Source organism: Physeter macrocephalus, chromosome 20 (genome assembly GCF_002837175.3).
Source record: "Physeter macrocephalus isolate SW-GA chromosome 20, ASM283717v5, whole genome shotgun sequence".
NCBI lineage: Eukaryota > Metazoa > Chordata > Mammalia > Artiodactyla > Physeteridae > Physeter > Physeter macrocephalus.
The window spans coordinates 102649696-102661999 of record NC_041233.1 but is presented as its reverse complement, the minus strand read 5'-3'; the positions used below and the strand labels follow the sequence as shown (position 1 = coordinate 102661999).

Below are 12304 nucleotides of genomic sequence, written 5' to 3'. Positions count from 1 at the left end.
TCTGGGGTTTTATCTTGTTCCTTCATCTGGTACATAGCCCTCTGCCTTTTCATCTTGTCTGTCTTTCTGTGAATGTGGTTTTTGTTCCACAGGCTGCAGGATTGTAGTTCTTCTTGCTTCTGCTGTCTGCACTCTCCAAATGTTAGTATTAAATGTAATACAATTATGATTTCTTGGCTTCTACTGGGTATATTCTAATTAGATATGTTAAAGTTTTTTATAGAACCATTTTTCACAGAACAGGAAAAATACAGACATTGTAAGTTTAAGTTAAGGTATTAGTGCAATTTTTTTTTTTTTTTTTTTTTTTTTTTTTTTTTTTGCGGTACGCGGGCCTTTCACTGTTGTGGCCTTTCCCGTTGTGGAGCGCAGGCTCCGGACGCGCAGGCTCAGCGGCCATGGCTCACGGGCCCAGCCGCTCCGCGGCATACAGGATCTTCCCGGACCGGGGCACGAACCCGTGTCCCCTGAATCGGCAGGCGGATTCTCAACCACTGCGCCACCAGGGAAGCCCAAGATTAATTTTAAAATAATCTATTTTGCATCTTGTTTGGGTACAAAAATGTAAAGTATTTTAATGCATGCTACAATGTACTTGCCCTGTGGTAATTTTTCCGGGGTTGGGGGCGGGGCCAGGAGGGCAGTATTAGCTGTTTTAGCTGGCTTGCCAGCTTTAGTTGCTTCTCCATCTCATTTTATGATCAAGGATATGCTTTGTCTTCTACTTATGGGAGCGCAGGCTCTGGACACGCAGGCTCAGCGGCCATGGCTCATGGGCCCAGGTACTCCACGGCATGTGGGATCTTCCCGGACCGGGGCATGAACCCATGTCCCCTGCATTGGCAGGCGGCCTCTCAACCACTGCGCCACCAGGGAAGCCCCAGTGCAATATTTTTAGATGTGGCATATTTTGTTGGGAAAATGGAATTTTTTTATATCAAAAAGATCTTGCAAAACTGCTACTGACAACTACCCGGAATGGATCTCAGAGTTAGCATACATTATTTATTTGTAAGCTTAAGGTAACACAACAGAAAAATGAAATCATAGAAATCTAGAGGTAGAAGAGACTTTAATTTGCCTTTTCATTTTACTGCTTCCAGGAAATTGCAAAGGAAGGAATACTTCCAAACAGATTTTATGAGGCCAGCATCACCCTGATACCAAAACCAGACAAAGATATCACAAAGAAGAAAACTGCAGGCCAATATCATTGATGAACACAGATGCAAAAATCCTTAACAAAATACTAGCAAACTGAATCCAACAATATATTAAAAGGATCACACATCATGGGATTTATTCCAGGGATGCAAGGATTTTTCCATACCCACGAATCAATCAATGTGATACACCATATTAACAAACTGAAGAGTAAAAACCAATAATCATCTCAATAGAAGCAGAAAAAGCTTCTGATAAAATTCAACATCCATTTATGATAAAAACTCTCCAGAAAGTGGGCATAGAGGGAACGTACCTCAACATAATAAGGCCTATATATGGCAAACCCACAGCTAACATTATACTCAATGGTGAAAAACTGAAAGCATTTCCTCTAAGATCAGGAACAAAACTACGACGCCCACTCTTGCAACCTTTATTCAACATGGTTTTAGAAGTCCTAGCCACAGCAATCAACGAAGAAAAAGAAATAAAAGGAATCTAAATTAGAAAGGAAGAAGTAAAACTGTCACTGTTTGCAGATGACATGATACTATACATAGAAAATCCTAAAGACACCAGCAGAAAACTACCAGAGCTCATCAATGAATTTGGAAAAGTTGCAGGATACAAAATTAATATACAGAAATCTGTTGCATTTCTATACACTAATAATGAAGTATCAGAAACAGAAATTAAGGAAACAATCCCATTTACCATCACATCAAAAAGAATAAAACACCTAGCAATAAACATACCTAAGGAGGCAAAAGACCTCTACTCTGAAAACTATAAGACTCTGATGAAAGAAATTGAAGACAATACAAACAGATGGAAAGATATACCATGTTCTTGGACTGGATGAATCAATATTGTTAAAATGACTATACTACCCAAGGCAATCTACACATTCAATGCAATCCCTATCAAAATACCAATGGCATTTTTCAAAGAACTAGAACAAATAATTTTAAAATTTGTATGGAAACACAAAAGAACCTGAACAGCCAAAGCAACCTTGAGAAAAAAGAACAGAGCTGGAGAATTCATGCTCCCTGACATCAGACTACACTACAAAGCTACAGTATTCAAAACAGTATGGTACTGGCACAAAAACAGACACACAGATCAATGGAACAGGACAGAGAGCCCAGAAATAAACCCATGCACTTATGGTCAGTTAATCTACAACAAAGGAGGCAAGAATATACAATGGAGAAAAGACAGTCTCTTTAATAATTGGTACTGGGGAAACTGGACAGCTACCATAAAAGAATCAAATTAGAATATTCACTAACACCATATACAAAAGTAAACTCAAAATGGATTAAAGACCTAAATGTAAGACTGGATACTATAAAACTCCTAGAAGAAAACATAGGCAGAACACTCTCTGACATAAATTGCAACAATATTTTTTTGTGTCCCTCTCCTAAAGGAAATAAAAGCAAAAATAAACAAATGGGACCTAATTAAACTTAAAGGCTTTTGCACAGCAAAGGAAACCACTGACAAAATGAAAAGACCACCTACTGAATGGAAGAAAATATTTGCAAATGATATGACCAAAGGGATTAATATTCAACATATATAAATAGCTCATACAACTCAACATCAAAAAATCGAACAACCCAAATAAAAAATGGGCAGAAGAATTGAATAGACAGTTTTCCAAAGAGGAAATGCAGATGGTCAACAGGCACATGAAAAAACGCTCAACATTGCTAAGCATCAGGGAAATGCAAATCAAAACCACAACGAGATATCACCTCACACCTGTCACAATGGCTATCATCAAAAAGAAAACATATAATAAATGTTGGCAAGAACGTAGAGAAAAGGGAATCCTCGTACACTGTTGGTAGGAATGTAAATTTGTGCAGCCACTGTGGAAAACAGTATGAAAGTTTCTTAAAAAACAAAAAATAGAATTACCATATGACCCAGCAATTCCACTCTTGGGTATATACCAAAAAAACAAAAAAAAGCCCCCCAAACCAAAAATACTAATTTGAAAGGATACATGCACCCCAATACTCATAGCAGCATTATTTACAATTGCCAAGATATGGAAGCAACCTAAGTGTCCATCGACAGAGGAATGGATAAAGAAGATGTGGTACACACATACATGCACACACACACACACACACACACACACACACACACACAAAATGGAATACTAGTCAGCCATAAAAAAGTATGAAGTTTTGCCATTTGCAGCAACATGGATGGACTTGGAGGGCATTATACTCAGTGAAATAAGTCAGACAAAGATAAATACTGTATTATATCACTTACATGTGGAATCCAAAAAATACAAAAAACTAGTGAATATAACAAAAAAGAAGCAGTCTCACAGATGTAGAGAACAAACTAGTGGTTACCAGTCGGGAGAGGGAGGGGAGGGGCAACATAGAGGTCGGGGAGTGGGAGGTACAAACTATTGGGTGTAAGACAGGCTACAACGATGTATTATACAACACGGGGGAATAGAGCTAGTATTTTGCAATAACTGTAAATGGAGTGTAACCATTAAAAATTGTATAAAAAATTAAAAAATTTTTTTTCAAAATGACTTCATTTTACAGCTTCTAGGAAATTGCATTTTACACTTTTTAGGAAATTATTTTATGGGAATTGCTTAACATTCTTTTCAAGTTTGCTAAAAATGTTTAGGGAATCTTCCTTCTAGTTCTAGAAAATGCTATCTTCTGTTTTACTGAGAAATTGCAAAACATTCTACATTCTAGATCTTTAATCTGTTTTGTTACTTACAAAAATGGAACATATACATGTGTATATACATGGAAATAAAATTTTCAAACATACCTGTAAAATAACATTCATAATTTAGTCATAAAAATAAGTAATGATCATTTTCAGGTAATTGTGGATCCTCTAAGTCATGCTGCCATAAGATAAGCGGCTTAAGAAATGGTAGAAATGATAAAACCTACATTTTTTAATTACCACATCTTCTGCCCCAAAATAAAAAATATTGTCTCAATGCAATTATTTTCTCTGGAGTTTCCAAACTCAGACCTTTGCAACTAGTACTTAGATGTTATTTCTTAAGGCAGTGAAACTAGGGCCTTCAGGCAACAGACTACATCATTATCCTTCCCATGAATAACAGAAAGCAAAGGTTCACTGCCAAGGCACGGTCTCATGTTACTTCAGGTTAGCAATTCGAAAATTTACTTTGTGGTAAGGTCTGGTTTTCCCAAGGAGGCAAGATTAAATGCCAGATAAAGGATTCACTACTTGACAATTAGAGAAACTGATGCCTACAAGCTGATAATACCCTAAAGAGGTAACTTGAAACACTTATATCAATTATCTAAACACCATAAAATGCATTACCTTTGAGCAGCTGAGAAACAGAGACAGGAGAATAAAGAATGGAAGAAGGAAAAATAAAACCATTTGTATTAAGCAAAATTATTTTGATTACTCATCCTTAGTAGTTTATTTTAAAAATATATTTTTTATTAAATCAATACTAATTTTTTAAAGTAAAGAATGGTTAAAACACGTATTTAATTTCATGTAGGAGGCTAAGCATTTGGTATTAGGCCCTACCTGATATTGGCAACTGTACCAACATTTTTATAAAACATTAAAAAGCAAATGACATTTGAATTTCGATCTTCATATTTTCTGGGCAAGAGTCATATGAGATGTGCATGAGATTCTATTCACATCTGTTTTTATTCTAGCTAAAAAGATGTTCATGGAAGTATTACACTTGGCTTTCTCACACGGCTTCAGGCTTATTTAAAAGCTTCTAAGAAGATAAAAGGGGTAACATTTTCTTTGCTTTTTGGGTGGTCAAAAGGTTAAACATCAAATTCTCAGTGTGGGAAAACCCCAAAGTTCTCTAGGTGAAATGTTTTGATGCTTAGTAAATGTGTCTATGTGGAAATATACACAGCTGAAGACCAGTCTATAAGCACTTCCCTGGCTGCAATCAAACTGGAAAAAAAAAAAGTAACTGACCACTTATTTTAAAGTCTCCACTTGTATTGTTATGTTAGCTTACATTATAGGGTTCTTTACAAGTTTACAAAGTACTTTCACATATATCATCTCATTATTTGATAGGATGATAAGTGAAAGTATCTCTAAGGAGGCAGTAATCACAGTGGTTTAATGTGTATATCTCACCTCTTCTGCCTATTCAAGGGCTCTGCTCCTACAGTAACTTCCCTTGCCCTTCCTACCTCACTACTTTCCCCTCTTCCACTGAGTCCTTCCCTTCAGCACATGCACATTTCTCCCCTCCTGGAAAGCTTCCGCTCCCACTTCTCCACTGAGCCACCATCCCCCTCCCCACCACTTCTCCCCAGCTCTTCACAGCAGGGCTACTGGAAAGCTGCCAGCATTTCCTGTCTCTGGTTTCCTCTGCTGCAGCAGGTCTCCCCTCCGCCACTCCACTAACGCTGCTTGTCAAGGTCACTGATGACCTCCGTGTTGCTAAATCCAGAGGTCAATTCTCAGTTTTCATCTTACAAAGTCTGACCCAGTTGATAAGTCTCTTTTCCTTGAAATAACTTTCCGTGATGTCCAAGTCCACCCCGTCCTCATTTTCTTCCTATTCCCCTGGCAGTTCCTTCCTGGTACTTCTGTTGGTGCTGCCCTAGGGCCAGTCCTTGGACCTCCTCTCTTTTTGAATCTATAATTACTCCCTTAATCATCTCATCTAGCCTTTACATACTATAAATATACTGACAAATCCAAAATTTCTATCTCCAGCCTTCTGCAATAATATAAATTCCATGAAGGCAGGAATTTTTGTTTAAGTGGTACACTTCTGTTTCCCCAGTGCCTAGAAGAGTTTCTGGCTTGTAGCAAGCTCTCAAATATTTGCTAAATAAATTAATGAGTTAATCTGCATGTAAAACTTATTGTAAGTGTTAATGATTCCCTTAAAAATTAAAGCATAATATTTAAAAAATCAATAATTATCTGGTACTAACAGAGTAGTTGACCTCAGAAACTGTGGGGTGGGGAAGGCAATACAGTAAAACATGTTCAAGGATGCATCTTTTTGGAATGGTAAATTTTCTGATACTGATTTATGTCCTCAAGTTTCAGATGTACATATTAAAATATATATATTTTGTTAAAGTTACATGTAACCACTTGAAGATCAGAAATAGGATGTATAACTTTCAAACCACTAGAGGAAGAGAAATGATAAGGAAAAAAGGACCAATCTAATGTCAGGTGATAAAGGGAAAGAGATAACTCACACTCACATAATATAGCAAAAATGAATGCATACAAGTCCATAATTACAATAAACATGATTGGGTTAGGCTCCTTCATTAAAAATGAGCAAGTCTCATATTGTGTTTTTTAAAAAGCTATGAATGTTCCTTATAAGAGTCAAACATCACCCAGAATGTTTGAAAATACATGGAATTAAGAACCAAAACCATTAAATGGGACAAAGAAAAATTCATCAAGAAGATATTACACACACAAACAAAATAGCTTAAAATAATAGAATGAAAAAACTGTTAAAAGAATGTAATTTAACTCACAATCATGGCTGAGATATCAACACTTCTCTACTAGAAATGGACAGGTCAAGTGGAAAAACTAAGTAAGAAAAAGTATCTGAGTAACAAAACAAAGAAGGTGCTTATTAACCTTGATTTTAATAAACAGAGACTATATAAACTGACCATTTATTAGTCATCACTAAAACATCAATAAGATTAAAATGTTAAAGTTATAATACAGGTTTAATGAAATATTCATATAGTAGAGTACTATTCAGGAGTGAAAATAAATTAACTAGAAGTCATGTGTCAAAATGGATAAATTTTTTTTTTTAATTAAAAAAAATATGGAACGCTTCACGAATTTGCGTGTCATCCTTGTGCAGGGGCCATGCTAATCTTCTCTGTATCGTTCCAATTTTAGTATATGTGCTGCTGAAGCGAACACTAAAATGGATACATTTCTTAAACGTTATCTTAAAAATACAAATTATAAAAAGATAGGTACTGTTTATGTAAAATTTTTTAAATTGCAAAATAAGTGTATATTATTCAGAGATACATCCATTTGTAATAAAACTATGAAAACTTACATGGGAATGATAAAAATCAAACTTGAAACAGTGGTTACCTCTTTGGGGAAGAGAGGATTATGATGGGGGAGGGTATATATGTTGATAGTTTATTTTTTAAGCTGGTAGTACATACATAGCTATGCATTATAGTATTATTGTCTACTGTCTTATTAAAAGTTGGATATATTCCATTTTAAAAAACAAACTCATTCAAGGCTTATTCCCTGCTGCATATGGAAAAATGCTAAAATTTAATAGCAAAAGACTGACAGAAAAAAGGCCGCTTCGGAAAATTTAAGATACACCATTAAGTAAACAATTATTGGATTAAAAAAGAAATAAAAACTGGGATTACAAGCCTTTTGAAAATAAATGACACTTAGGAACTTACAAATAGCCACCTGTATAATTTGGTCAAAGCCATTACTGACACAGGAAAATTCATACCCTTACATGTATTTACTAAAGAACAATTAAGAATTTAAAATAAATGAACTATGTATTCAACTCAAGAAGCGAAAAAAGAGTATAAGATAAATTTGACGAAAACAGAAGGGAACAGACAATAAAGATAAAAGCAGAAATAAATAACAACCCCAATAAAACAGTAAACACAAAAAAGTGGTATTTGAAAAGACTTAATAAAATAGACAAATCTCTATCAAGTCTGATTTTAAAAAAACTGAAAATGAAATAGACAACATTAAACATAAATTATGGCATATCCATAGTTTGGAAGAGCATCCAAATATAAGACCAGAATAAAGAGACCTATAATAAATATATTAATATCTCACTATAATATCAGTTTAAAAGGCAAGAACAATATGTACAGTATGGTCACATTTGTGTTAAAAAGGAAATAATATATGTGTTTAAGTTTACAGGCCTGTAAAATATATTTTAAAAAGGACTGAGGTGAGAAAAATATTTGTGACCTATAAAGTAGGAACAGGATTTAATATTTTGACATATCCTAGAAATCAGTCAATAAAAAAATAAAAGTTGGCAAAGGATATTAATGGGCAATTCCTAGGAAACTATAAACAAACAAGAAATTCTCTACCTCACTAGTAACCAGAAAAATGGAAATTATAATAATCATGATAAATCATTTTTCACACTCAAATTGGGAAAGCAATTAAACTTAACAATATTAAGTGAAGGGGAACATTGGAAGCCCATTTCTTATTGCTGGCAAAAGTATATCTTAGTGTAACCATTTTGAACAACAATTTGACAGTGCCTATTAAAATATAATAGCTATGGACCCAGCAATTTAACATTTGCATCTACAAAGAACCCTGGATATTCACTGAAGCACTGCTTCTAACAGTGGAAAAAACAGAAACAATCAAAATTCCCATCAGCAGGACAATGATTAAATAAATTATGGCACATCAATGGAGTAGTCTGTGGCCATTAAAAAGTTCATTCTTCAAAGAAACATAAACATATATATGTGACATATCGATACAAACACATATATATACATACACACATATATACACATATATGCATAGACAGAAAAAGTTGTGGAATGGTGTATTATTTTTAAAAAAGCAAACGGAACATATATTAACTCAATTTTACAAAAGAGTTAGCTTAGTCTAGAGAGGACTTCGTCAGGACCACACAGACAGCAAATGAGTCTAGGACCAGAACTCGGGTGTTAGGACACCCAACCCAGTGTTCTTCCACGTTACACAACTTGGTACACTGAAATGAAAGTGCGTGGATTTTAAAATCCTTCAGGCCTAGGTTCAAATGCCAGCTTCAACACTTCCTAATTAGGTAAACTTGGGAAAAAGAGATTTCTGAACTTTAGCATTTTCACTGTAAAATGGACAAATAAATACTAACTCCATGAACTGTAAACATTAAATGAAAACTAAATGAGCACACTTCCTTCTCCCCTGGTCAATAGAACCAGTTTATGAAGAGTGTCCTCTCTATTAATCAGCAGGGTCCAGAAATAGTCATTGGCACCTCAGCTCCACACATAGAATGTGGCAGCTCAGTACCTCTGTGTCACTATAAGTTGGGAGTTCTCTAAATACGTCCATGGTGACAAAACTATTCCAATTGCCTGGCATTTCCTTGTGGCTCTCATCTGCCTCACACGCTACTCCCTTTCTCTTAATCTTCCTGGCTCAGCTCCAAACACCTAGATTATACAATAGGTGGTATTCTATTTATTTTTTGAGAGTGATGGCTGACCCATAATGACAAAACCTCTAGCTATGCACTGAGCCACTGTCTTCTAGGCCTGGCTACATAATCACTCCAAAATAGTTTTTCTAGATTACAACTGAAAGAAACAAACACAACATACCATTAATAGTTTGGACTATTTTTCCCTAAATGAATCACCGTGAACTTACCTGCTGCTAAAACAAAGTATCATAGACTGGATGGCTTAAGTGACAGAATTTATTTTGTCACTGTTCTGGAAACTAGATGTTCAAGATCAAGGTGCCAGCATGGTCATGGTGCGAGCTCTCTTTCTGGGTTGTAGATTGCCACGTTCTTTCTATGTCCCCACATGGCCTTTCCTCAGTGTGTGGGCACAGAAAGAAAGAGAGGGCAAGCTGTCTGGCGTCTCTTCTTGTAAGGACACTAATCCTATCAGATCAGGATCCCACTCTTATGACCTCATTTAACCTTAATTACTTCCTTGGAGGCCCAATTTCCTAAGACAGCCACACTGGGGGTTAGGGCTCCAGCATATGAATTTTGGGGAGACACAAAACATTCATTCCAGAACACCAACCACAGAGCAACCCACCTGCCCTTTTTCTCTACTCACTTATATAGGCCTTAAAATGTTCTTGTAGGTCACCCCCATCAAGTTGGCAATTTACTCTCTGGAAGAACTTGAATATTTGGAGATTTAACTATGTCCCCTCTCTTTTGGATCGTTTATAAACAACCAAACAAAAAACATTAAATAAGATCAGCGTCAGACTCCTTGACCTACCTATACCCCAGTGGGGGGGGGGGGTTCCTGCTTGCTAGTCCCAACTTGAGATTCCCCACCCGCCAACTAGCCTTGGCCTGCTGCATCCCAGCTTGGCGGGGGGGTGGGGGTGGGGTGGGGGCGGTGTCTCCTGCAGGCCAGTTCCGGTCCATGGTTCCCTGTCTGCCAGCATTGGTCCAATGGCACCCCAGCAGGAGGCTTCCAGGTTGCCAGTCTCAGCTTCTGGTTCTCTATCCGCCAGCCTCAGGCCAGCGACTTGGAAAAGCTCTAGTGGCGAACACACCTCTTCCAACGAGGCCTGAATCGCAACCTAGGGAGGCCGCTGCCTTCCAACTTTGTTCCTTCCTTGGGTACTCTCTCTCAACCCTAGGGAATTCTTTTGAATTCTGATTCCTTCTTAGTAGCTAATCCCCTGTAAATAGTTAATAATTCTTTATATTAAACCTTAACTGTTTCTGTTTCTGACTGGCCCCTGACTGATACAGGAGAACCTGAAGATGAGTGTCATGGGGCGTCCCAGTGCTGCCTCAGGAACAAGCAGAAGAGAGGCACGCCAGAGCCAGAGCCAGAAGCCTCCTCTGCCTGCAGTGTCCGTGTCACAATCTCCTGGCAAAGAAGAAGTGTTTGCAATTTCCAGGAGCAGCAGCACAAGCAGGGCAAGGAAAGGTAGATCTGGAGCTGAGGCAATAATCTGACAAGTGGCACAGTAACTCTGCTGCTATGCATACAAAAAGTCCTATTTAGCCACAAATTTAAAAAAAAAAAATAGCTAACACCTACAAGAACTTCCTATGTGCCTGGCCATTTTAAGCCCTCTTAATAATCCTATAATGTAGGTACTATTACTATCCCTACTTTACAAATGAGGAAAATGAAGCATGTAAAATTATTTAGCTTTGGCAAGGTTCCTCAGTGAAAGAGCGGAGATTCAAATCTAGGTATTCTGACTCTGCAGACCACACTCTTAACCATAACTCTGCTAACAACTGTTTCTATTGCTAAGATTTCTACTGCTAAGATTGCTAAGTTTGAAAAAATGAAGAGAAACTCTATTGAAAGCCAATGTTCTTCAGTACTGCTATTAAAAAAGACAGCATACTTAGTAAGTTTTAAATCTCTGAAAAAGACTAGAAACAAATATTTCCAAATGGTAACAATTATTAATTCTGAGTAGTATATATGATTCTCTGTATCTTTTAATTTTGGCAAAAATAACTCTAAAAAGAGAGTACAATAGAAGCACTAACAAAAGGTATAAAATTTTAAAAGTCATGAATCAATTTTTCACTTGTAGAAATTAATATTGAAAAGGATAAACAAGTTTTAAAAATCATGGAATATTACTGAGTTTTGGCAGTTTATTCCCATCACACCAGCATTAAATTTTCTGGAAGAACTTACATGTCGCTTGAACTTAACAGAAATGAAAACCGCCGAAAAGGCATTATCGGGGACAAAGTTTATAAAACTAATGTCTTAATTTATAAAATAGATTTAAAATCTAAGTTTGGAGAGGATTAAGGGATGGGAACAAAATTAAAGCAACTACTAATAATAACTCAATAAAGTATTAGAAAGAGTAAAGTGACTTTGAGATTAAAAAACTATATAGCTGAAATAGACCTTACAGATTCAAATCAGTCATCCCTACTTATGACATTTCATAGAAGAATGATGTCCCTGCAAGGAGAAATGACTTAGTGATCATTATAGAGACAGACAGTGGCAGAGTCCTAAAACTCAACCCCTGTACACACCATATCTCATTTGAAAAATATTTTTAAAGGCATAATTAATATGTGGTCTTTAAGTTAGCTGTAAAGGTTTTTTTTTAAATTTAATTTTAACTTATTTTATTTCTGGCTGCGTTGGTTCTTCATTGCTGCGTGTGAGCTTTTTCTCTAGTTGCAGCGAGCAAGGGCTACTCTTTGTTGTGGTGTGCAGACTTCTCATTGTGATGGCTTCCCTTGCTGCGGAGCAGAGGCTCTAGGCGCGCGGGCTCAGTAGTTCTGGCTCGTGGGCTCTAGAGCTCAGGCTCAGTAGTTGCAGTGCACGGGCTTAGCTGCTCCACG

At 36.6% G+C, this 12304-nt stretch overlaps 1 protein-coding gene and 1 non-coding gene across 7 annotated transcripts in view; both read right to left on the bottom strand.

Annotated features, from left to right (window-relative positions):
• Positions 1–12304, bottom strand: part of MICU3 (mitochondrial calcium uptake family member 3) — a 121127-nt gene that overhangs the window by 95185 nt on the left and 13638 nt on the right. The gene's annotated exons all lie outside the window — the stretch shown is intronic.
• On the bottom strand, positions 7019–7125 carry LOC112066964 (U6 spliceosomal RNA). Its single transcript, XR_002893000.1, has one exon. It is a non-coding gene; the product is annotated as a U6 spliceosomal RNA (small nuclear RNA).